General features: G+C 39.5%; 1 protein-coding gene and 1 long non-coding RNA gene across 10 annotated transcripts in view; one reads left to right on the forward strand and one right to left on the reverse strand.

Annotated features, from left to right (window-relative positions):
- Positions 1 to 24,596, forward strand: part of SHROOM3 (shroom family member 3) — a 290,161-nt gene that overhangs the window by 185,900 nt on the left and 79,665 nt on the right. The window contains exon 2 of one of the 9 annotated variants that reach the window (XM_074324435.2): positions 5,423 to 5,631. The exons of the other annotated variants lie outside the window; for them this stretch is intronic. The gene's annotated coding sequence lies outside the window, so the exon portion shown is untranslated. The remainder of the gene's footprint in view (positions 1 to 5,422; positions 5,632 to 24,596) is intronic. 9 annotated transcript variants of the gene reach the window in all.
- Positions 1 to 24,596, reverse strand: part of LOC109440252 (uncharacterized) — a 37,081-nt gene that overhangs the window by 10,542 nt on the left and 1,943 nt on the right. The window lies entirely within an intron of this gene.

Consider the following 24,596-nt stretch of genomic DNA (forward strand, 5'->3'; position numbering starts at 1 on the left):
ATGTGTGCAGAAAAGAGAGAATGAGCTTTCCATTATCTCTTCTTTTAATGGTACAAATCCTCTCAGATCTGAGTCCCACCCTTATGATCTCATTTAATCTTAATTACTTCCTTAGAGACCCCCATATCCAAATATAGCCACATTGGGTGTTAGGGCTTCAACATACAAATTGGGGAATGGGGCACAAACATTCTATAACACCATCCAACACTAAAAAAGAAGTCAGGGAACTCCTGGGCTAGAAAAGGGGTGAGGCTTCCTACCACACCTGCACATCAATGGGTAATGCCTTTGCCATTTGGAGGATAGCTGGGTGGGTGGCTGGCAAGCCATCAGAAAACCTAACAGCAGGCTAGTGCTGCATTTTTTGTTTGTTTAAATTATAAATAAACTAATTGCCCAAGCTAAAGAGCACCACACCCTTGGCACAACCAGGAGAAGTCTCTTCATTGCAAATTTGCTTGAACTCCCTTAAGATATGTAATACCAATGCAGCCAACGGGAAATTCCCTATCATAAGCCATCACTTTTGGACATGGTTATCTATCTAGCAAATCAGGGCATTTCCAAAGGAAGCTTCACAGTGTCCAATATCACAACCTCTGAACTTCAACCTGGCTGTGATTTTTAATGGTGGCTAAAACTATTCTTTTATCATTGAAAAAGTTTTTTTTGGAATAAAGCGGGTCACTCTTAACTTATTCTAGGACTCAAACCTACCTTAAAGGGCCTTAAAGGATGCCTCATCTCAGCTTGGAAATTTTAGGATGAATTAAGTGTTAAATTTACCCCACAAAAAGTACATGGCCACTTCTGTGCCAGTGTGTTTTAAGCAGAGGCAAACGTATCCAGTGTTGGCAGTCAGTTTTAGTGGTTTAATCATTTGAGCTAGATAAAGAGAAAGGGGAGTTGCTGAGACAAGAAAGATGGTTCTTCTCAAAAGCAAAAGACATCTGGACTGATAAGAGGACAACTGAAAGAAGAGCTGAAGATAACCTGGAGAAACTGACCGTAAATTTTCCTCAGAGTTCAGACAGAGGGTCATGCAGCTGAATTATAGGCAGGGCTCACTATAGGGAATGTAGAATATAGGTCCTGATTTTGATACATTCTAGGTAGGCTCCTTTACCATGCACCCCATCTCCAAATATTAGGTGGTTGAATATACATACATGGAAAAGATTGCCCAGTACGAATAGTATGCATAGTGGGTGGGACTTTGAGGTCCCTGAGAAGTGGGTCAGCCTGTATCCTGTGTCGTAGACTAATGTTTCAGCTGTGCTATGTCAAACGGCTAATTACAAACTCACTTGACAGCTTAAAAGTTTTAATCTTTTTATTTCTCTTATGATCCCAGGGAGGCCAGGACTTCCTGGAGAGGGTGTTCCAGGTTATGAGTTCATGCAGGATAAGAAATACATTTAAATACACACACACACACACACACACACACACACACACACACACACCCCAATACCAACATCATAGCTGGTGAGCTAATATAGGTTTACCCATATTGTCCAGGCAGTCTAGTTGGTTGTTCAGAAATACAGGCCTAGACCAGATATATCATGTATATATGTTGGGAGATGAGAGAGCCATGCATTATACTCCATTGTTCTTGAATAGGATTCCTGCTTTATTTAGAGTAATACTATAAAAGTAGAACTTAACTCCTTTAGGTTTGATACCATGAAATGAGTTAATATTGTGCAGAACTGCTCAATAAATTTAAAGCAGTATGCTGTATAATTATATGATTTATATTAAGCATGATTACCATTTCTGCCACTTGTGCCACTAAGCTGCCAGGATTAGGAACCCCCTATTGAGGTTTTCTATGTACCAGACCCTGTTTTAGATCCGGAGTTTTCAATCTTGACTCTTATTAACATTTTGGGTTGATAATTCTTTGTTGTGGGGGGCTGTCCTGGGCACTGTAGGAAGCTTAACAGCATCCTACTAGATGCCCACTGGATGCCAGAAGCACACTTCTTCCACCCCAATTGTGACAAATTTCTCCAGACATTATGAAATGTCCCTGGTAGCAAAATTGCCCCTGGTGAGAACCACTGTGCCAAACACATGACAAACGGGAGATGGGATGTGGTGCGTGCAAAGGGCATGAGCTGGGGATCACGCTGCTGTCTTCACTCCTTCACTCACTTTATGTATCGAGCCCTGGCAACGGGCCAGGAACTGAGCCAGGGGATGGGGACATAAGGATGAATAAGACATGGTTTTTACCTCAAGAAGAGTCTAGTAAGGGAGAAGAACTCATCAGTAAATATATTACCAATCAATGTGGTAAATGCAGTGAAATATATGCACCCATTAGCTGGGAGCACATGATAATGGTTAAAAGTGGAGAGCTCCGCACCCAGGCTGGGAGTGGAAGGTGGTGGTATCCAGGAAGGCTTTCCTGACTTGCCTAGTCTGACCTGAGTCTTAAATGGTAAATGGACGAGGTGAGAACACTGAACAGAGGCATTATTCAAAGTTGTGTGGGCAATAATGAAGCATAATACAAGACTCAGAGGTAAAAACAATCCTGGAGTGTGTTACGTGTTTGGCAGGGAATGCTAAAAGTCTGGACAGGTACACAGGATGACCTTCTTTGCCATTCTATAAGAGCTGTACTCTTAGGAGGTGGCGAGCCATTAGAGGGTTTTAAGTGAGGGAGTGACATGTTTTTGTTTAAACTGATTGTTTGGGTTGGTATGTGGAGAGTGGATTTAAGGGCACAAGAGGGAAAGCAGGGAGACCAACTTAGGAGGCCAAGAGATAATGAGGGCCTGAACTAGGGCAATGGAAGTAGGGGAGAGATTCAAGAAATATTTTAGAGATAAAATGACTTGGTGATTCTTGGGTATGGAAAATGAAGAAAAAGGAGCATTCAAGGGTGACTGCCTGTCACACTTGTTATACGGTGACACTCTCAGTGTCTAGCATATAGGAAATAGTGAGGGTCACTATTGTATTACGCTATCATATCAGCTTCTTCTTATCCCCAGTTTGCAAATGAGAGAATTGAAGCTCAGAGCGGGGGAAAAAAAGTGATTAGCCCAAAGTCACACAGCTAGTGAGTAGAGAAGCCAGGACCTGAGCTCAACTTGACTCTAACTTCCACCCTATCCTACTGCATGGCTTCAGCTAAGTGTGGATTAAAACTGTGAAAAAGTTCACTCAGAGAATGAACTAGGTTACCATTGGCTTTTATGCTTGGCAGGTGTTCAGTATTTACTGAATGGAGGAATGATTTTCATGAAAATGACACCAGTATTTACATATCATTTTCATACATTCCAAATAGTTGAGGGGGAAGAAGTGGCTTACCAAGTATTACATGCAAATATCACCCACCTGGGCGGCAGCGTTGGTCTCCTCTCAGGTTCCTGCAACTACAGGTGAGGTGTTGAGGCACCACAGTCTATTGTTTTGCCTCTTCAGACCCATAGCCTTGGACACAGGTATAATGAATACTTGTTAAATGATCCAGTAATTTATAGGATTTTTTTTAGCATCGCCATTAAGTTCTGGGCCAATAAGAGGACCGCCAGTCTCTATCTGAAACTATTAAATGTGACCAAGACCAAGAATGGCTGTTGGGTAGGAAAGGGGGAAGGTAGTTACTGGGCTGAAGGTTGACTCTTCTGCGTGTCATTAAGATAAACACAAAGACATTCCTGTTACTTCTCTCTAGGATTGCTCCCTTAACCTTTCAGTCTCCATATCTAGACTTCAAAGCTCCTAGCAAAACTAAGATACAAAGTATAGGATTAGTTGCCCAATTTACTTATATTTTAAGAAAGTGTCCCAAAAAGGCCTGTTAAGCCTTTCTGACAGTCGTGACAGGTCTCATCATCAGAAACTCCAAGAATGATTATAGCCTGTGACCTGTGACAGCTCTGAAAGCCCATAAGAATTGTCAGGGAATGTCACTGGTATTTATCTCTCAGGATCACCTTTCTCACTGCCAGGGAGAGAAAGTTCTAGACCTGGATGGAAGAATATTCACAGCACTGCAGTCACCAGTAGCGGCTTACATCTGTTATCCACGCATATGAAGATCTGTACCAGAACTGAAAACAGAGAGACGTTCACAATTTCATGCTCATGAAATTATAATATAGAGACTCACATAGATCAGGGCCCTCTGCAATGGCCGGTTCTTACCCTGCAGAATCAGGGATTCCTTGGTCTGGGGTCAGGGCCTCAGCCAAATCAAGTGCACCAGGAGAGCCCAAGGGTATCCCTGGTTCCATATTCCTGCCGCACCTGCTTGGGTCCTGCTACAAGGGAGCCCATGAAGGTATTTCTTGTACATTTATGGTATCAGAGCCTCCTCACTGTTTCCAAGGCAGGGCTACCATAAGGGCCTTGTATGATGGTTCTCCTTAGAAACTACTACTGGTCAATAGGTTATTAATATTATAGTTCACACTCAGGCAAACTTAAAAGAAGCAGATGATTTCTTAAAAAAAAAAAAAAAAAAAACTTCTATAAATTTAAATGACACCCAACTAATATATCTTCACTTTATGCCTAGGCACTGGAGATTCCTCCAGGTAAAACTCTCTTGATCTCTATTTCCCTTTGCTTGCCATATTTTATTCATTCTTCAGATCTCAATTTAGAGGTTACTTCCTCTAGGCCTTTTCTGACCTCTCACTTAGTTGCATAGCACCTGGCAAGAGGCTTTTTCATTCTGTGTGGTGATATTATTGCCAAAGACTTTTAGAGTTTCTTTGGGGCAAGATGGCACCATCAATAGACACACAGTGGACTGTCAAAGAATGCATGAACTGAATTGGAGCACATTGGAAAATGCAGGGGCTTTGCAGGCCAGTGGACCTGGACTTGCATCTATGTTGTCATTTACCAGCTGTGTGATTGGAAACATCACTTACTCTTGATGAGCCCCAATTTCCCCATGTGAAAAATGGAAATAATATTTACTTTAAAGAGTTGTGAAAAGCCTAACACACTTCCTGGGTACATAGTGGGTGCTTAATAAATATATTACTCTTTTGATCATTATATTAGGTAGAGAATTAGAAGTTCTTTCCAAAATGTTTATGCTGAGCTATTGATATGGTGCGAGGTCTCACTCTACGTATCAGCATGGGTATTTTTTTTTATACGTGTAATTTTGCACATTGTGTAATTGTGAAAGGCAGTCATAGAGAAGAAAGAAACACAGTATTTGAAATCAAAGGACATGGTTTGATTCACTTTGTTATCTTTTCCCCAATAAGTGACACACACTTTCATTTGTAGCTACCTACTCTGTTCAAAGCTATTTGCCTTAACTTGAATGATATGCCTTAACTTAACCTGAATGTGCTCATTACTAGCTCTAAAAATTAAAAATGGAATATTAATTATGATCTCACATAAAATAGTTTTCTTTTGGTTTCAGGTATACTCTGCTCTGTTAAAGTAACCAAATAGTGAAAGTGCTACTACTGTTCAGTCTTCTTGGAATTGAGATTCTGTTTCTATGGTGCAACAGTGACATCCATTGGCCTGTTGTGCTAATTATAAAGGAAACCCGCTTCTCAGCTCTGGGACTATTGGTTTTCCTGATACAGAAATACAAAGAGAAGAAATTGTCTCCAGGCCCAACAAGTAAGTCAAGCTAGTGGTGAGCACCTGGTCCGCTGCAGACTGGGCTGGTTTCAGGACCCCTCCTAAGGACACACTTTCTAAGATCAGTGCCACCTAGGTCTTCCCTTGTAGTCATGTGGGGTAGTCTGAGATTGGTCCTCTCTATAGAGTTCAGTAAATTCATAGGGCTGTGGGGAAACCACTGATTTTGGATTCAGATTCGCTATTGAATGCATAAGCAAGGCCAAATCAATTTACCTCTGAACCTGTTCCACACTGATGAATTGAGGCTGATAACCATATCTGTTTTGCAGCTACCAAGGGCTTTTCCATACATTTACAATAAACTCCCATAATCCAACAACACTTGTGAAAATTAGGAAAGCACAAATCACACCTGCTTAGGTACCACCAGACTGTGAGGATTGGAAGCCAGGCACAAATTACAGGTTGTCAAACCTCAAGCCTTGGTGACTTATGTTCACTACCCTAGATGGAATTAAACAGGTAATTATGCTGGGAAAGAGGTTCTAAAGATAGAAAATCAAAGGAAAGATAATGGGACTGGATTGAGCAATGAGTGTCTTTATGTAGAAAAAGATATGCAGCGCTGGTTTTCATCTTCATAGAAAACCAAACAGGAAATAGCAAGACTACAAATATTTATTTCTACCTACTATGTGTCAGATGCTCTGTTAAGCATTAAAAATGAAGAATAAATAAGACAAACCGTTGTATACCCTCAAAGAGGGTATACAAATGAGGGATACAAACCAAGAGTAGTGAGCTGTAACAGTGTGTAAGTATTATGTCAAGCATTCGTGCAGGATGCTAAGGGAACATCTTCCAACCACCTCACCCCATGTGTATGTGGTGTGTGTGTGTGTGATTGGTAGGATCCAAGTACGTAGTCACTAACATAATCATCTTTCGGTGAATAGTCTCAGTTCCATTCAAAGCCAGAATATCAAACACGTCTCTATCAAAATCAAGCCAATTGTAAAACTGACAAGTCAGATACATCATATTTACATTAAAAACCAAAACCCATGGATTCAATGGCATTTTGTATTTTTTCTTAGTGAATCCTTTCTGGAAATAATTAGGGAATTTATATCGAATTACTGTTGTATGTAGCCAAATCCATTACGAATTCACTGGTAAAGCTTTTTCAAATCATTGTTATGATTAAACAAACCAAAAAAGGAAAAGTCTCATCTAAAATCTCATTCAGATTCCATTCTCCCTTCTCCGGCTGGCTACCTAACAGTAAAGCTTGGTTCCAGTGTCCCTTCTTATGAAATTGTCCCATTTTAGCTCTCATTGTAAATACTAAAGGTCCATCCTTCAGCCTACCTCTCCTCTCCCTAGCAACAACTTCCTAACATGAACTTGCCAACTCTTCCTCTCTGGAGAGGACCGAGTACCTATTGCTTCCAATTTATAGGTGGAAGTTTCTGAGGACAGAGGCCAACAGACCCAATACACCTTGCCAAACAGGCAGCCCCCACAAATGTGAGTCCTTTACTGCCCCCGCCACTGTCTAACCATCGGGCTCCTTGGAAAAAGTGGAGCTCACATTTTAAAGCATCATTTCTCCTTTTGGTCATTTTGGGTTAGAACCACATGTTAGTCAAACCAAGAAAATTTTAGCCTACAACTGTTGACTCTGTTTAGAGTCCTTTCACAAATGACAAAGTATGAGTCTTCTGAATCCAGCGAAATTTTGAAGGGCTTTGAGAAGCGTCTTTCATTAAGTAAGAAGAGATGAGTTCATTTTTCAACTGAAGCAACCCATCCAACATATGTATGAGTACAGTAGTCCCCAGTGTGTTAATGTTAAAGAAACTAAATGCAGCCACACAGCAATATCCCCAGAGGCTTTCAGTGCTCAGTATGCTGGGTGTCGTATGGAGGCCACGCCTGCCGGTTGCTGCCCCTTGGCCATCAGACCTGAGAGCCTGAAGCTCACCTACTGCATCTCCCTCACATGGGAGCCTCGGGGCACTGCCACTTGGCCCTGTGCACCCAGCTCCCTCCGAGAGCCTTTCTTGCTTGGACGGCTTCAGTACCATGGGCATCTTCATCATTTACCTTTTAGCATTTTGGACTTGGGCATAAGATAAACCCATAGTAGTCCTTGGAAGGACTATTTGATTAAGTCGGTGGAGGGATTTGGGGTTCTCTGGATAAACCTCACTGCCAACAATCTTTCACCCCGCTGCTTAGGGCCCCATTTGCCTCTGGGTTAATTCTTGTCCTGCCTGCTTTTAAATGGATACTTTGAGAGAATCATTAACACCCTAGTGAGAACTAGTCTGTAACATACAAGCTTGAATTATTTTTTAATAAGTCTTAACCCCAAATGCCTCAGAATGTGACCGTATTTGGAAATAGGGCCTTTAAAGAGGTGAATAAGTTAAAATGAAGCCCTTAGTGTGGGCTCTAATCCAATGTGATTTGTGTCCTTATAAGAAGAAATTTGGACATGCAAAGAGTACTAGGGATGCACACAGAGGGAAGACCACATGAGGACACAGTGAACAGATGGCCATCTGCAAGCTAAGGAGAGAGGCCTCAGGAGAGACCAAACCTGTTGACATCTTGATCTTGAACTTCCAGCTTCCAGAACTTTGAGAAAATTAATTTCTGTTGTTTAACCCACCCAGGGTGTGGTATTTGATTATGGCAGCCCTCCCTAACTAATATGGCTTCCTTAGTAAATTGTATTTCTTTGGAAGAACCTCTGTGCAACCTCATGAAATATATGCAGTAGGCTGTTAATTGGTCACTCTTCTTGAGTTTATGCAGCTGGAATCCCTAGTTGACTGACAGCTGTGATTCTCAACTTAGCTGCACGTGAGAATCATGTGTGGAGCTTTTAAAAATGACAATGCTTGGGACGTCCCCCCAAATTATGACTCAGTTGGTTTGAGGTTGGTCCTGGGCCTCTGCTTTTCGAAGCTTCCCAGGTAGTTCAGAGGTATCGCCTGGAGTGAGAACCATCGACTGAGAGAGAAGGACCTCCCCCTTTAAAGAGGGGCCAAGGCTACTACAGTTCTCAGCTGGGATTCCACGGCTGCCAATGCCATCCAGAAATAGGTGGGGTAGCTTTACTGCCTATGTAACAGGACCTCGAGGATCTTGAGTAAAAATGAGCCTCTGTCCTTGGGCCTCCTATTAGTGGAACTACCTCAAGTCTGCAAGCGGCTGCAACTATGCCTGTGAGGCACTTACTCATGCAGTGTTTCCTGGCTGAGATCCATGGGGTTTTTTTGTTTGTTTGTTTTGTTTTGTTATTTGATCTCCTATCTTTCTGTCATTGATATCCACTGTTTAATTTCTAGTCCCACCCTCCATACCAGTTGAAGGTGGGGCAGGTGGGAGGGTGTGCCAGGAAGCTGTGGCATTCCCTCAGCACCTTGGGCCTAGAGCTTGGAGCTAACAGGAGAGATAGCCAATCAGAGGGACAGTGCTATTAAGGCCCAGATCCATGTGGCTTCCCTTCCCTAGCAGTGATGAGATCCAGAGCCTTGCCTGGAGTGTTGGACTTTTCTGTGAATTTGGATGCTTTTTGCCACATTTTGTATGATTAAATTGGTGTTTTCTGGGGTTTGTGACTGTTTAAGCTTACTGATTTTATTAACTTAATTCCTGGCAATTCTTATCAGTCTCTCATGAGCCTGGTAGAGTGAAAACATTACCCTGTTCTGGTATTTCCCATGAACTGCCTGCTCTGTTCATGTCTGGAGAGCAGTGAAATTTTTGAGAGACAGATACAAGTTAAGAGCTAGGCCAGTGCTTGCCCCTTTCTTCAAAACCTCTCCCTGATGTTTGCAGCTGTGTGTCTAATCTTCTCTCTGCCATCAGGTGTGACATCTTGACCCCATGTCATAACTTCATTCCGATAAGTGCTGCTCTGGTCAGTTTGACTGTATCAGTGAAGGCTTGCCTGACCTGACATACTACAGAAAACTTTAAATGCATTAGGAAGTTCCCACTGAACACTTTTATCACAAAACCAAACAGAACGGGTTGCTTTCAGCACTCTACAGATTATTGGGAAAAGAAAGAATTTTATAAGGGACTTTCAGGCTGAAGTACTGCTTGATTTAAGGTGGTATCACCAAAATCCTAAAAAAAAAGAGCAACTTGCTGCATTGTAGGTCTGGAGTTCAAGGAAAGTCCAGTGATACCCATTGTCTCTTAAAGCTGGAGAAAGTTCTGGCCTCAGTTAGTACAGATGGATATTTGTAATTAATGACCTTGAACTGGTCATGTGATCACTTATTATTCAAATGATTATGTATTACAGCTTGCCAGAGTTAAAGTATGACAAAGATCTGTCAACACTTATATCTTTTAATTTCTTGAAAGGAAATGCTGAGAAAGCAGGGACTTCAAAGAAATATTTGTACACCCATGTTCATAGCAGACAATATTGAAGAGGTAGAAGCAAATATTCATCTACAGATGAATGGATAAACAAATGTGGTATGTACACTAACAGTATTGTTCAGCCTTCAAAAGGAAGGAAATCCTGTCACATTCTACAATATGGATGAAACTTGACGTTATGCTAAGTGAAGTAAGGCAGTCAAAAAAGAACAAATACTGTATGATTCACTCATATATGACATACCTGGAGTACATCAAATTCATGGAAACCGAAAATAGGATGGTAGTTGGCAAGGGCTGCAGGGCAGAAAAATTGGGAGTCATTGTTTAGTACAGAGTTTCAGTTTGGGAAGATGAAAGAGTTCTGGACATGGATGGTGGTGATGGCAGTGAAACAATGTGAATGTACTTAATGCCACTGAACTATATACTTAAAAATGATTAAGACAGTAAATTTTATTTGTATTTTACCACAATTATAAGAAAGGAAATGTTGAGCAAATAGAAGATGTTATTATAATTATTATGCAAACCAAAATGAGTATTTGACGTGATATTTTATGAATTTCTTCTTTGGTCAGATTTATAGAGTGAAAAGCCAAGGTACAGAGAAATAAGTCTTAAACATGAAACAGGCTACTCAAAAAATGGGCCTTTGATAGACATTTTGAGGAAGCTAATTTCCAGACCCATGTGTCTACCTGCCTACGAGGCACATCCACTCCTGTCTCACAGGCACTTGCTCAGAACTGAGGTCATCTTTCCCATCAAAGCTGCTCTTCATCTGGTCTTCCCCATTTCAGTGAATTGTATCATCATCCATCCAGTTCTCCAAGCCTGAAATGTAGGCATCTTCCTTGACCCCTCCATTTTCTCACCACCACCTGCATCTAATCAAAATTAACAAGGCCTCTGCCTGTCCACTCACAGACTTGTACGGGAATGTTCATAGCAGCATTATTCATATTAGACAAAATGTGGGAATATTCCACATGTCCATCAACTGGTAAATGGAGAAGCAAAATATGGTATATATAAAATGGAATACTATTCAACAATAAAAAGGAATGAATTATTCAAACATGCTACAACATAATGAACCTCAAAAACATTATGCTAAGTGAAAGAGGCCAGACACAGAAGATACTATGTTTCAATTTATTTGAAATATTTAGAAAAGGCAAATCTATAGAGATGAACAGCAGAGCAGTAGTTGTCTGAGTCTAGGGGTGGGAGCAGGGATTAGGCACGAGGGAACTTTTTGAGGTGATTGCAGAATCCTAAGACTGGATTATGGTGATGGTTGCACAACTCAATGATTTTTAGTAAATTTAAGAAAAGTTAACATTTTACTTGGCAAACAAATATTTTATATTGAATCAAATAGATTTATTATGGAAAGGATGCAAAGGAACATGACTTTAAATCAATTTTGCCATTCATACAAAGCTGAGCTCATTTGGCTAAAATAACTAAGGTAATATATTTTCAGAGACAAATAAAACAGAAAAACATATATCCCTACAGTTGGCATTTAAGATGATTGCTTTAGCAGTCATATGTCTTAAATGTTTTGGTCAGATTGTCTTATTGTCAATTATTCTGTTACTTCAAGTTAAGGACAAAGAAGAGAAAATACCCTGTTTACCTCCCAACCCAGACTGTATTGATAGGAACAGTAAGCTCAAACCGTGTGGGAAGTTTCCTGCTTTAAAATTTATTTACTCCCCAAAGAAAAGCTACTTTTATTTCATTATTTTTTTAAGCATACATGGGTTTTAATTTGGTGAGAAAATATCCTTGCCAGTAAGAGGATTCTGCCTCATTACCTCTAATAAAAAAGGCTTCCCCCTCAAATTTGCAGAACTAAAGGAAGCATAAATTAAAACAACATTTGCTGTTTGTTGCTTTGATCAACAAACGCCCATCTCTGAAAGAAAACACTCTAAAATAGGCCAGATTAAAAAACAGTCCCTTCCCTGAAATCAATTAATCAATGTAAACAGCTTAGACTCCCAACTGGATAAGAAAGAAAAAAAAAAAAAAGGCATATATAGAGTTGGGGATAGGAAGAATTAGGAAGGAAATAGAGTTGAGGTTCTTAAGTTCCTTATTTTGCCTGTTGGCATGATTGTCCTCAGCTGTTAGCTCTGTGGCACTAATTCAGACTTTTGACTTGGAATCAAGCAGTAAGGACTTAATAGAATCTGTTATTTGGACTTCAAAAGCATCTTCTGCCATTATCCACTATGCAGATGCAATTTTAAAAATATCTTATTGGCCAATGGTTCAGAAAGACACATTCCTCCAAAGAAAAGGAACACCCAGTTTTGTTCCCTGCTTCTGCAAACTCCTATATCTCTTTTTTCCTCTTTTGTCCATATAAAGAGAAAAGATATTTATGTGTAACTGTGAGGCAGCTTGCTAAGAGAAAAAAAGGGTGGAGAGGGGATGAAATAACAGCCAAAGGAGCAGTAATGTATTTTATTTTATTTTTTTTTCAGTAATGTATTTTTCTCTTCAGAAAGTATTTAGCCATTTTATTATTTTTTTAATTGTGGTAAAAAAATGATAATAATAACATAAAATACCATCTTAACCATTATGAGGTGTACTGTTCAGTAGTGTTAAGTATATTCACGTTGTTGTGTAATGGATCTCCAGAATTTATCTTGCAAAAAAACTCTATATCCGTCGAACAACAACTTCCCCTTTACTGTTGTTTTTAAATTAGAATTAAAAAGTTGGACTCTTCTGATTCTGTACAATGTCCTCATTACCTCATTTGTCAGGAAGTCAAAAATTTTTAAGTGCATTTTTTTAAGTAAGGTAAAAGATACCTTTTTTCCTAACAGTGATCACTTATTTACATTTCTCCAGGTTGCTTATCGTTTCCTCTCTCCTACACATTCTAAGATAAGTGAAGGGGGAAACAAATCCTATCCTTGAACCGTCAGCAGACTGGCCTCTCTGAATCTCCCCTTAACTTGGGGATCAGGGGTGAGTTGTCCTCTAACCATCGAACTATCCTCCTTTCACATCAAATTTCCAGAAGCCATTTCCTCCTACCCACCCAGCCTCCCTTTCCCCCTCAATCTCCAGCAACTGTGACACACTGGTCTCATCTCACATTTCTCACCAGCTGCCAGGGTCCCCACTTGGGTTGGCTCCAGTTTTCTGAAGCCTGGCAGTTAGTTAATAAGAAAACCAGGGGTGTAAATCACGGGCTCAGACAGTTTCCTTAGAGGGAGCATTTAAGTTCCTTTCAGATCTTTTCATTCCAGTACATGAAGAGAAGACCAGTGCTTCCTTCAGACACAAATATAAATATAGACCAGAGATAAACAAAGTGGGGTGCAGGCAGGGAGTGGGACGGAAGCTCAAAGTCAAGATGCTTAGCACAGGCTTTCATTCTTTTGCCTAAAACAAAACCATTTAATGAAGAGTAGGGCTCTCATGCTGTATTTGAAAAAATAGCAGAATTATTAATCTGGCATTTTCAATACTGATAGGAGAAGGGTTCTTACTTGATAATTAGTAATGTGCGATTAGTACTGGTATTTCTAAAAACAAGCTTTAAAGCATTTTTTGTTTTGTGTACTCAGTAGTTCAAAAACTCCGATGGAACATTTATTGGGGATCTATTCTCTACCACACACTGCACGAGACACTATTGGTTCCTAGATGAGTAAGAAAGATGTGGCCCTTGCCCTCCAGAATCTTATTGTCTAGTTAGTTGTCAAAATGCTGGAGTATATTACAGTAGAGAAGACTGAGGGCTGATAATCAAAGTCAAGGGACTCTAAAGTTCTATCCAGGATAGGATAAGGTAAATGGAGGACTACGCAGAGTGCCTGAGACACAGGTTCAATAAATGAAAAGTTGTTAATAATAAAAATGATAATAGCATCATCCAGACAGGTATTAGCCCAGGAGTAGCTCTAATTGGGAATACAGGACATACATATAACGAAACAAGTAATGTATCAAGTGGTATATGATAAACACCAAAATTTAGTTCATAAATTTTTTTGCGGGGGGGGGGGCATTGCCAGATCAATTGGGGAAAGATCTTGAAAGATGGGACTTACATAAACAAAGGGAGAAAAGAACAACCTGGACTCAAAAAAATGAGATGATGAGCATATATATATATATATACATATATATATGTATATTAGCCTAAGAACATTAAGTCAGTACCGACATGTGCTCTGCACATGGGCATCAGAGATGAATGAGGCATAGTCCCAGTTCCTGAAACACTTTTAGTCTAGGAGGGGAGATATTTGTTTTAATGGCACCAATAGCTCTATTCAAGATAAGATGTGATAAGGGCTATAGTAGATGATTAAATGATGTATTTGTGAACATTCAGAGGAGAGAGAAATTGCTTTTGGTTAAGGATCAGAGAAGTTTCCTTGAGAAAGGAATATGCTTTGCAGGTCCTAGGAGATTAGCTAGAATTTCCTTAGTAGAGATTGGGGTTGAGGAAGGAATCTCAACCCAGACAAAGGAATAATGTAAATTAAGTACCAAGGAGGGAAACCAAAGGCATGCTGGCAAAATGGTAATTATCAGATTCATTAAAGGTAGTTAGAAAAACTGTCCCTTATAACCGAGTCAATAAGGATGGAATCAGGTAAAGTTGAGTGCCCTTCTTTTGGGAAAAGGCACAATTTTTAAAGGAAAAAATATATAGTAATTTTACATTTACTGAGGAGAAAGAAGATTATTCTGGGGAGATCTGGGCTTTGCTCATCCTCCATTAGATTTATGAGGCAAAAAGGGTTTTTAAGTAGCTTTCTCTTTCTTGGTGCTCTGAATGGCAATAAAGTCTTTGCCTACAGAGAATGGACGTGTCCACTTTCCTTCGCCCTTTAGGAGACAACAGAACCTTCTCCTCTTATTAAAGGAGTATAACCTGCAGTGTTACCTTGGTCATCCCGGGAGGTATAAGAACAAGGCATGGGCAGACCTCCTTGATTCTTCATTCTGCTCCTTCTTCACTGTGGGACCTTGGCAATTTACTTAAATCTGAGATTCATTTTCTCTCCTATAAAATGGGACTGCTAATAGCTACCTTAAGACTTTATGGTAAAAATTAGAAATAAGGGGGGTGGCCGGTTAGCTCCATTGGTTGGAGCGTGGTGCTGATAACACCAAGGTCACCGGTTTGATCCCTGCATGGGCCACTGTGAGCTGTGCCCTCCTTTTAAAAAAATAAAAATACATAATAAAATAAAGCTCATTTAAAAATAAATTTAGAAATAAGGTATATAAAGCCCGAGGCCTGGTGTAGGAGTAATACAAAATAAATGGTGGCTGTTACTATTATTGATAGGCTGTGGCTCAGCTCTTTCTGGTCTACCACCCAGAAATGGCAGCTCAGCCTGCAGAATCAGCCCAGGACCCTGTTGTCTTCTTGCCTTTGGCCAATATAAGCACACTTTGGACAGCTCCCAAAGGTGCTGATTACAAGAACTTTAAAAATAAATTTCCTCTCCCATCTTATCTCCTGGTTTCTAGGCAAGAGCACTAAAGTATGCGGAATAACACTGACATCCGGCTTAGAGTAGAACAGTTTACTGAACACCTACTGGGAGAAAGTTGTGGTTAAAAGCAAATAAGCCAGAAGTAAAGAGAAAATGTCTCCTTGTTTTAACTTTACGTGTGAAAATAGAAAATAAAACTGTGCGACTTGAGGCAAATGAAAGAGATCCTAGAAAATGAACAATTATCATGGTGCCTAATGGCTAGAATCTTTTCTAAAAGCACATTGTTTGTGGGTTTTTAAACAATAAGGGGAGATGAATTGGATTCTTTAAGTCCATAAAGTGAGGCTGCCAAAAATGTAAACAGGAGTTACATTTAATTTCGTTTTTTCTTTTGAGAGCTGGAGAAGATAATACTTCAAGACCAATGAAGCTACCAAGTAGCTAGTGGAAAATTTATTTTCAAAGATAAGTTTACAAATGATGATAAGGTGACTTTATTTTCAACCTACAGCACCAAATAAGATTTAACTTCTTTTGAAAAATATGTAAACATTAAATACCCTGTTCTCTAAGCCTCAGGAGCAGTTAATCATCAAAGTAAGTCATCTACATTTCAAAAATACCAATTGGTTTTACCCTACCAACTTTTCTTGTTTTTATCTCTTGAAATTACACTTCTGTAGCACCTTAGGTTGTTCTTAAAGCAGTGTGTGGCAATGTTGATGACATTTAAATATTTAAAATATTTATATGTAGTCAAGACTTCATATAACACAGTCTTAGGAAGAAACCTAGTCAGTAGGTGCCTTGATGTTGTGAATAAGATGTCCTTTTTGAAATGCCTAAAATTCTGATACAATGCAACGACCAGAAGTGCTAAATCAATGGGCAATTTCAAAAAGAAGTAACTTGGGTTTGGTTGATGTTTTGTATTGTTATGAAGAAATTGTTGCTGGTGTCCTTGATGAATTCTCTTGGTCAGGGAAGCAGTTCTTCACTATAAGTAAGTCATAGGCTTGTAAGCAGTGTAATAATATAACATGATACTTTTAGTCATTAAGATAAATTTCTGGGCCAGCCTGGTGGCTCAGGTGGTTGGAGTGCCATGCTCCTAACGCCAAGGTCGTCTGTTCGATTCCCATGTGGGCCAGTGAGCTGCACCCTCTACAGCTAAGATTGTGAAAAACAGCTCTCCCTGGAACTGGGCTGCTGCAGGCTGCTGTGTGCTGCCGTGGGCTACCATGTGAGGCCAGGAGCGGCTGGTGGCCAGCATGAATGGCTGGCAGGCCGACCAGTGACCGACTGCCTCAGTCGGGGCTCATAATACCAGCATGGGCCAGGGAGCTGTGTCCTACACAACTAGACTGAGAAACAACGGCTTGAATTGGATTGGGGCGGGCGGGGAAGAAGAGGGGAAAAAAAGATAAATATCTATAGGTAAATCATTTGTTCAATTTGTATGCCAATTTATAACAGTATCATTTCCAGTTTTGCTCTCTCCGTATGTATCACAGATGATTAGATTCAGATACCTCAACTTGGTTTTTAAAACCCTCCACCTACTGCCCTCCAGGCATAGAGATGTTTTTCATCCCAGGTCTACTCTGCCCTGTCTTTCTGCCTTTTTATATCTTATCTCCTGCACTGTATCAATGGCTCTCTCTTCCCACCCAATCATCCTGCAGACTTTCAGGGAAGTAGTTTTTGTTAAAATACAAGTTGCAAATCAATGACAGGAATTGCACTGAGTTCTATCTCTAGGCTTCCCCTTTCTCATATCTCCCCTCAAATTCTTATTATCTTTATCTGTAGCTTCAGAAATATATGAACATTATTTTAGAAAGAGAGGAAAACATTATAGCTTCCATCAGAATATATCGGATTATGTCCCAGAACAGATTTCAATTCTCTCAATTCTTCTGCTTCGTGGACACAATCAATTAACATACTCACTTCCCTTGACAGAAAATAATGTTCATGCTTCTGCTCAGGCACAGGTTAAGTTGAGAATGCTGGCTGGCTCAGCCCTGTCTGCCCTTGCCCACACCGTCTCCCCACTTTCCCTGTTCACATTCTCCCCCAGTGACAAGGACATACCAGTATTTGAATGCACTCCAGTTGAACCCATGCTGTTAAGGACCTGTCACTTGTGGAGTTTTACTTTTCAGAATTCTGGCCTTCAGTACTCATTGTCACCTAGATCACATGTCTTTTTTTTAAGAGTCAAATGCCCTTCACATACCAAGTGCACTTCACCTTCTTCCAGAAGGGTGCTGCAGTTCATGGCGGGTGGCAGCTGTTAGTAGTTCACACCAACCCTGTTCTGAGCTTCAGGCTTGAAAAGAAAACATACTTTCTCCAGCACAAACAACTACAATCACTTTTAAGCTGGTAAAGTTTAGGTGTTTGAATTGCAGCTTGACGTGCACCTTTTACAACTGAATTTACAAAGTGGATTTTCTTCCCTGAAATGTTGCTCAGTGATTAAAATTTAAATGATTACCATGAGTTGCAGACGTTTTCATAATTCTTTGACATAATCATCATTCTCCCCATATAAAGTTAATCGTGATTTTAAGTGCACCCTAATTAATAAGGGCTAAAATTCAGTAAGCACTTATTTCATACCAGCCACCATTCTAAGTCCTTTATACGAAGTATTAACATTTCAAATTCCAGCAACCCTATGACTCAGGTTCAATTTTTAGCTCTCATTTTGCAGATGAGGAAGCTGATGGAGCCGGTTCACAACTGGCCCAAGGTCACGTAGTAGGTGCTGTGGCCAGGATCAAAGTATCTAAGTATTCCGCTCCCAGAGACTGTAATGCAATGCTGGCCCCACAGGACTGGGATTCCACTTAGGCATTATGGGCAAAATCAACGAGCCCGGTATCTCCCATTCAATCCATCCTCCACCTGCCATCAGCATGACGCATGACTTCTTGAAGACGCAGATCTGAACATGACACGGGTGTAAAACTTTTAGTGATTTCTCATTCCCTACAAGATAAAGTCTAAAGCCCAAAGATGGTCCAGAAGGCTCGCTTCCATCACCTGTCTCTCCATTTCCATTGTTTGCCACCTGCCGTGCCCCAGCCTTAGTACTTGCCGTTCCCCAGTTGTCCTGTGCTATTTGATGCTTCAGGACCTTCAAACTTTCTGCCTGACCTATTTTTGCCCCTCCTCTTATCCCAGTAAGCTCATATATATCCTTCAGACCTCTCTCAAACACCTTCTCTATACCTTTCCATGACATAAATATTCTCTCCTCTGTTTGCTACCAACACATAGAACAAAAATAAAAATAGCTACCATTTTTGAGCTCCTGTGTGCTTGTCACAGTGCTGAGCATTTTGCATGTTTGGTGGGTCCAAATCTTGAGCCACAAGCACAATTGTTTCTTTTTAAAAAACTGACTATAATTTCTGTTTTGAGACCTTATTCAGCCAGGAGTCAGTTCAGTCTCCTCCAGCTCCTTGAGTTGCAGCTGAGTGGCAATGGGCTTAGGCAGAGTCCATGCGCACACTAGGGAGGCCACATAAAGTTGTGCTTTTTGTCTCCATGTCACCATATCCCCACACTGGTATCGGTTATGGTGACCAATGGTGGTGTCTGCAGCCTTCCCAGACCCTTGAGGCATCTATGCCCCCTTGGCTTTCCCAGATATATTCTGCCTTTCCTGGACCACTCTGGGTAGGGAGGATTGGTTGCAAGCATGAGGCTCTGCCTAGGTGTCCCACACAGACATTTATTTGACTCCTACTCTGTGCTGGGTTCCCAGCAATTCTAGACTGAACCAGCTCTCTGGACTCTTGTGTGAGGTCAGGGCCCACACACTTTCTGTTCTCAAATCCCTAAGCCTACCTGGAGCTTCCATCTTGCCCTCATAGGACTCAGAATTGCTCCAGCTTCTAACTGCCCTTCACTTCCCTTCAGAGTCTCTTTGCCCTTCTTTGTTATTCCTAGAAAGCTGACATGTCAGTTGGAGAGAAAAACTGACTCTGACTAAATGAGTTTTCTTCCAATCTTAAGTCTTAGGCCTGGATTCCTTTGTTATGTGAATTCTGCTGAGTCATCCCTTCCTTGGTCAATGAATGGCACTGACTAGGAGGAAAAATAGGACTATGAGGAAATTCAATGGAGGGAATAAGAACAGTTAATGTCTCACTATTACTCCTGCCCTCCAGACAGACACAATCAATGAGTATCTCATACATCTTTGCAAAAACCTAGGAGAGGTATAATTATTCTTATTTTACAGAGGAAAAGCCAAGGACTAGTGAGATCAATAAACATTCCACACAGGTAGCAAGCTCTTGAAGCCAGTCCATACTCTTGACCACCACACTCTGTTATCCTTATCACATGGTATTGAAATAATTTATTTAGATATTTGACTTTCTGAATTAAACTGAGCTCCTTGAAGTCAGGGCTAGATCCATCTTGATATCCCCAAGGCCTGGCACTTAGCAAGTGCCCAGTAGGTGGTATTTGAATTGAAACTGCTCAAGGAGAGAGAAAGGAAGAGGAGGGGGGTAGATCAATGGGAAAATTTTCTTAAGCTATTCTGTAACTTCCCAAATGATATTCTGTCAAGCAAACTATGAGTGGAATTGAAAGTTTGGTGGCATTAGCTAAATCATGTCTAAAACTGAACTCTCCTGATGTTATACTGTCAGATTTTACTATCCATAGAAATTAATTCCTGTATCCAGAAGAGAAAAGGATATAATGTCATTGGTGACACAGTAATAACAAGTGGGGATCACATACATACAGGACCAGTGAGCAGAACTGCTGGCAGTTGGGGTCAGCCAATGCTGTCCTCATTGATTTCAAGACATTGTCACCCAAGATGCTGGTGGTATATAAATCTGATAACTTCTGGAATTTCACACCTTTCTGTTAAGTTTTTATCTTAAAACTTTTGTGGTCCCACATTACATAAGTCCCTCTGATAACACATATCATATTTATTATACTATGCATCTAGGTGAAGGGTAAAGATTTTAGGCTGTGACATGCCCAAGTTTCAATCAAAGGTAGGTCTGCTGAGTAGTTCTGTTTTTTTCTTCTTCATAATTATTTATCCACAATGTATTTAATTTTTAAATTTTTCATTATCTGATGTTAAACACAATAAAAGTAAACAATAAAGTTAACGTTTCCCTATCCCACGTCTCCCATATAACTTGCTAACAACCTTGTATATGTTCTTCCTTGTGGATCTAACATGGGTTGTATCACATCTTCATGTTTGTAGAAGTTTGATTTTTCTTTTTATATTCTCTCTCTTGCCCTCCCCCTTGTCTTTTACCCTTTAGCTACCATCTTTCATTCTTCCCCTTTCTCCATTCCTTCTCGGTCTCTTTTTTTCTCTCTTTCTTCCCCTTCTCTATTTTTCATTTTCCACGTGTTCCCCCTTGCTTTCCATATTAACCTTGGAGTACCCAGGAAATTGAATTCATCCTCAGTATATGACAGCTCAGTCTAAGCTTTGGGGATGAACTTTATTTCTTGGATTGCCTTGCTATGTTCCAAAGTCTCAGCATGAGAACGTGAGAGGGAAGGGTGGACAGAAAGTGAAATAGTCAGTTAATCAAAATTACCTTATTTGGTTGAAAAATTCAGAACCCAGGGTGCTTTTGTAATTATTAAAGTCTTTACTGTATACATTTAATTTAAAGAGTAAACCATACTTATTGCTTTTTAAAAAATGCTTAAATGCTATACAAATGTTTAAAAGCAAAAGCCCATTTTATATTTGTTCCCCAGAATTCCTCTACCTGCAGTCCTCCTCCCCAGAAATAGTTTAGTATTTCCTTCCAGATGTTTTTCTGGACTTTTATAACCCATTTAATAAATATTGTATATGATGTGTATGTAGCTTTTTCATTTAACAATATGAATATCTCTCCAGGTCACTATGGTCTACCTCTTTCCTTTTAAATGCTGCATGATATGCTTCACAATTAATTTAACCATTTTCTATATGAACATTCAGGTTGCTTCCAATCTCCAAGATATATTTCTAATCTTTCAACTAAGACTCCAAAGAGAATGCTGTCCGACCTGTCTTCTTAATGACTTGAGGCTGCTGACCTGAGTAACTGTTACTTAATCAGTGACCCTCATAACACTGAAAATGTCCATTGTCAGCTATGTTTCCATGAGGACAAAAACTTGCTGACTACCTTCACCCTCAGAAGCTATCCCTTCAAGTCTTATTCTACTAGTTTGCTGTTGTTCTTTTCTTCCTTTTTGCTTTTGTTAGATCTATACAGGTTTGGTGCAGGAACCCAAACCTGACCTACTAAGCCATACACACGGCAGTTGCAGTACTAACGTAGGTCTGTAGTGGCACAAATAGTGAGTGAACTTTCGCCTACCTAGTTCTGCCCTCTCTTTTCTTTGGATTCTGACTTCTCAAAGATTCTAAGTAGCGTTCTGGGTAATAGCCAGGTTGCCTAACTGCCCTTACTTGGGACTGTAGTCTTGGGGCTACAAAGAACAACAGAAAACATGGAGGTGCTCTTGTCAATATGAATCAGCTGCCAGCAGCAGAAAATGCTTTAAATAAGCAGAGAGGGTGAGAAAGGTGTTAGCTCAGAGGACATGTGGACTCTGGGCTATTTATGGAAAAGGACTATGATAGAGGGATAAAAGGTGTTTGAGAAGATTAAATACAGAAGGTCCTCAAATAATGTTTTGTTATAACATTGGTGAGATGCTATAAGAACTTAACTCTTGTTTGTATCACTTAGCCTCTTGTAAAATTGGTTTCTTTATACGTTATTTCACTTAGTCGCTGAATCAATGACGATGTTAAGTGAAAGACTTACTGTGACTCTGAGAAGACGAAAGAAATTACAACGTGTTCCCCCTTCATGTTACAATCACCACTTCATGAAATAAATTATTTCTCAGGTTAGGCATGGTCTTAAAGGCATTTCCTTTCTTTAAATTTCCATTTTAACATTTTATTCACTAGGATTGTTAGTCACTTATTTTTCACATTTTGCTATGAGTGGTTCAAAAAAATTAAAATACTTATTAAAGAGAATAGTTTGTAAAAAATTATATAATTTTCACACTAAACCCAAACACCCATTTAAAAAGGAAGTACAGTGTATGTTCTTCCTAATATTTTCTCCCTGAAGCAACAATCCATGTTCAAGTGTATTCTTTCTTGGTTGTGAGTTGTTTATATTGATCATTAAACAGTCCCTAGAACTAATTTTCAATATTTAACAGATATTGACATTGTTTATCTAAGGTATCAACATCCAAAAGAAAAGTACAGATAAACCAGGGAATTTATTGTGTAGCTGTGGCAAGAGTGAGTTGCTATTATTATTGTTTTATTATTATTTATTATTATTTAGCAAAGACTCTTATGTTTCAAATAGTTATAATTTTCATAATAAAACTTTATTTAACATAATAGAAAGAATGCCAAACTGAATTGGTAAGAAGTAAGGGTAGACTATTTCTAAGTGAAATTTAGTTTAGTAGTTTAAACTACAACATATATTACAAAACTATACTACCGTAATATAGACAAGAACTTAAATTTGTGAAAAAATAAATTCAGAATCCAAATCACGTATGTGATTTCTATATGTAGTTTCTTTAAAGATACAATTAATTAAATGTATTAGACTAATTGAAATGAAATAATTCAAAGAATAATTGCTGAATCTGGAATTTAGAGATATATGAAAGTAATTGTAAATTTCTTAAACTTTTTGTTTGAAAAAGATACTTATTCGCACAGATTTCTCCTTACTAATAAGACATGACAATTGTAGTGGAAAAATAAACTTCTAAATATATATACATTATAAATTAGACCATTCTGAATTATACTAGATCCCAATTAGCATAGACTAAATTGATGTGATTTTAAATATTTGTAGGTTATTATATTTTACTCAAACCGAAACTTGGTTTTGTAGGTTGAAATATTTAAGAGAGATGGGAGGAAAATGATTTAGCCTGTGAATGCACAAAGTTCCTGCAAGACCACCCGCCCTGTCACCACTCCTGTTTTTGACTGGTGACCTTTCTCCCATCACCACCTTGGTGGACCTTCCACACCTCTCTCGTGTGTCTCCGTGTAGGTGGGTACTGTGATCAACCCACTCTGTTAGGGGCTTATTCCAGTCTTTCTGCTCCCACCACCCACTCCAGTATCAAAGAAGGCTTGAGGAAACAGCCGGTTAGCTCAGTTGGTTAGAGCGTGGTGCTCTTAACAACAAGGTTGCTGGTTCGATCCCTGCATGGGTCACTGTGAACTGCACCCTCCACAACTAGACTGAAACAACTACTTGACTTAGAGCTGATGGGTCCTGGAAAAACACACTTAAAATAAATAAAAGTTAAAAAAAAAAAAAAAAGGTTTGAGGTGGGTGGGGTGTGGTAAGGAGGGGGCAAATATGTGCCTATTTCAAAGTATAAATTTTATGGTAGGTGAATAGTATCTCAATAAAAAACGTTTTTTTAAAAAGAATCATGACTATCAACAAAAGAAAAAGTATGCAAATAGCAGGTTCCAGACTGGCCATGCATGCCTTGTTTCTAAGAGCAGGCTGTGCACTTTTTTCCTATTTGTCACCTCCTCATAAAAGATTTTAGCATTTTTAAAAGCTTTATTTATTGACCAATATATTTGTTTTCATTTTAGAGACATAAATCATTTTGGATTCTGGTGTGATGCACCAGTAATGAGAGCAGTATTAATACAGAAACTAAAGGGCAGTGTTGTTACTTGACAGGCTGTCTTTACTAATTGATTTGAGTTTATCCATATATGTGCTTGACATATGTAAATATTTCATGAACATTTATCACTTATACTTTGTGAGGAAGGGATGGACCCTTTTGCAGAAGAACTGCAGCACCAGGTGAGGGGACTTCCTCGGAGCTTATACAGAGACATTAGCATATTTTTGTATTGCTGTGGAGATTTCTTCGTTTCTGGTCTCACCTTTGATCCCATGAGACAGGTTGTTTTCCTTTCATCTACAAATATTTGAGGATGCCTCTAAATTACACATAAAATAAAAAGTAATTTCTAGAATCTGGGAT

The sequence above is a fragment of the Rhinolophus sinicus genome, chromosome 1 (genome assembly GCF_057876585.1).
Source record: "Rhinolophus sinicus isolate RSI-liver-muscle chromosome 1, RSI-T2T, whole genome shotgun sequence".
Taxonomy (NCBI): Eukaryota; Metazoa; Chordata; class Mammalia; order Chiroptera; family Rhinolophidae; genus Rhinolophus; species Rhinolophus sinicus.